This window comes from Sinocyclocheilus rhinocerous, unplaced genomic scaffold (assembly GCF_001515625.1).
Source record: "Sinocyclocheilus rhinocerous isolate Xijiao unplaced genomic scaffold, SAMN03320098_v1.1 scaffold3403, whole genome shotgun sequence".
NCBI lineage: Eukaryota > Metazoa > Chordata > Actinopteri > Cypriniformes > Cyprinidae > Sinocyclocheilus > Sinocyclocheilus rhinocerous.
This window is the reverse complement of record NW_015647944.1, coordinates 61,590-63,588: the sequence shown is the minus strand read 5'-3', so window position 1 is coordinate 63,588 and position 1,999 is coordinate 61,590. Positions and strand designations below refer to the sequence as shown.

The 1,999-nt window shown below is 34.9% G+C and overlaps 1 protein-coding gene across 1 annotated transcript in view; it reads right to left on the bottom strand.

Moving 5' to 3' along the window:
* Positions 1–1,999, bottom strand: part of LOC107709386 (neuroplastin-like) — a 39,168-nt gene that overhangs the window by 8,409 nt on the left and 28,760 nt on the right. The gene's annotated exons all lie outside the window — the stretch shown is intronic.

Here is a 1,999-nt window from a genome sequence, read left to right as displayed (position 1 = left end):
GTTTCAGCTTTTGTCTTCTCCAGATGTTAACTGATGGACTGGTGTGGTGCGGATTATTGTGATATTTTATCAGCTGTTTGGACTCTCATTCTGACGGCACCCATTCACTGCAGAGCAAGTGATGCAATGCTACATTTCTCCAAATCTGACGAAGAAACAAACTCATCCTAATCTTGGATGGCCTGAGAGTGAGCATTTATTACATTTTCAGCAAATCTTTATTTTTGGGTGAACTATTCCTTTAAGAACGGTTCACTGACAGATTCTTTGGGGAACCCAATATTGTTCTTCAATTGCATTGCTACAAAAACCCCATTTTGGAACCTTTATTTTTAAAAGTGCAAAGACTGACAGAATGGATTAAAAAAAAAAAAAACACAGCCTTGCTTCCAAATATCTTGCCATAGCCGGACAATATTACCTGTTTCTCTTATTGAGACGAGAGAATCGTTGTGCAGCTGATGACTGAATCAATTATTTATTAACTTTAAGAGTGTACAAATGTGAGGCGCTCTAGTGCTCTGATTTGTCTTTCTAGTGGAGGATCCGGTCTCAGATTAAAACGTGGTCAAGCATAGAGGTCAGTATTTCCCAGTGGCTCTCCTCTGACTCAACTCTCATAAATATTCACTCGTGCAACTACGCTAAGAGCTCCGTCTGTAAATGACCCACTAACAACCTGCTTCAGAATATATTATCGATGGCGGCATAAGTGTTCAAAACAGCCTACATGGATTATTCTAGTTGCATCTGTTTGTGTGGTACATCACAATTATCTGAATATATACGATATAAGAAGTCATCGTGAAAGTGATGACAGCAGTCTATTTATGTCAACTTCAGATGCATCCAGATTTTCTATTTGCAGTAAGTTATTGGCAGTGGCTGAACTCTATAATCAATCACAGACAGCAATTTTGAGAGCATGAATGCAATGGCGATCACTTAAGAGTCAACAGGCCTATTTGTGTTTATTTAAATGAGTGTTTTAATGTTTTACTTTCATTTGTGATCATGAAAATAAATGCTGAGACAATTGAACAATTACTGTTCTGATTCTAATTCCATTAATGATTCTTTCAGTACTTTTGGGGAAGTAATATTTGGAAATTTTAGCCATGCAATAGAGTGCTGCAGGAATGAGTCCTAAAACTCAGAAAATTAGTTGCATTTTTGCACTTCTGGTTGCACTGTGCCGAAGTCAATGGGTTTTTTGGTTAAAATGTCTGAAATAAGGTCTCTGTTTAACACAAGCTCAAGATATTTTAACTTTTTATTCTCAGACATAAAATGCATCAGATCTCGTGATTTTTAAGCTTTTATGTGTCTTTAAAAAGGCAACTAACAAGGCTTTAAAATTCTTAAGTTTCATTTGTGAAGACGAACAAAACATCATAAGAATCACACTCTTTTGCTGGTCACAGCTTATTTTCTGCAGCAATCCAAAAGCCAATGGAAAAATCCTATTGGCTTTTTGTTTTTGTTACAAAAATATGTCATCCCTGCAGCACTTTATTCTTACTAAAGTCATGTGTAGCTTCTCACACACTTTGGATGTATAGCCTCACAAAAAATGTTTTTATGTCAGTAATGTCAACAATTATAATCTGTCGTAATTGTGTCAGAATAATTCACTTTTTTTCTGATCTACTGCCCAAATAATAGCACTTACACTACCGTTCAAAAGTTTGGGATCAGTAAGGCTTGTAATGTTTTTAAAGAAGTCTCTTCTGCTCATCAAGACTGCATTTATTTGATCAAAAATACAGAAAAAACAGTAATCTTGCAAAATGTTATTACAATATAAAATAATGGTTTCTATTTTAATATCCTTTAAAATATAATTTATTTCTGTGATGCAAAGCTGAATTTCCATCAGCCATTACTCCAGTATAAAGTGTCACATGATCTTCAGAAATCATTCTAATATGCTGATTTATTATTAGAATTATCAACATTGGCAACAGTTACGCTGCCAAATATTTTTTTTGGAAACTGC